This window comes from Olea europaea, chromosome 20 (assembly GCF_002742605.1).
Source record: "Olea europaea var. sylvestris chromosome 20, O_europaea_v1, whole genome shotgun sequence".
NCBI classification, from domain to species: Eukaryota; Viridiplantae; Streptophyta; class Magnoliopsida; order Lamiales; family Oleaceae; genus Olea; species Olea europaea.
Window position 1 is genome coordinate 10,744,179 of NC_036256.1, and position 423 is coordinate 10,744,601.

Here is a 423-nt window from a genome sequence, read left to right on the forward strand (position 1 = left end):
CCTCGCAGGGAAGGAAACATCCCTGCCCCGGTAGTTAAAAACCCCAATCTACTTTCTATGTCCAGGTTTTTGGTTGAGGTTGGGCGTGAAAAAATAGTTTATGCGTTAATGCCTCGTGAAAATAGTACGGCGAGTGTGGATTCAGAATTTCCAGCAGAAGTACAGCAACTACTGATGGAGTTTTCTGACTTGATGCCAGAGGATCTTCCTCCAGAATTACCACCTATGAGGGACATTCAACATCAGATCGACCTCATTCCGGGGTCGAGTCTACCAAACCGACCAACATATCGCCTCAGTCCCAAGGAAGCTGAAGAGTTGCAGCGACAGGTGGTAGAATTACTGGAAAGGGGCTACATTCGTGAGAGTATGAGTCCTTGTGCAGTTCCTGCTCTCCTAGTGCCGAAGAAAGATGGGTCATGG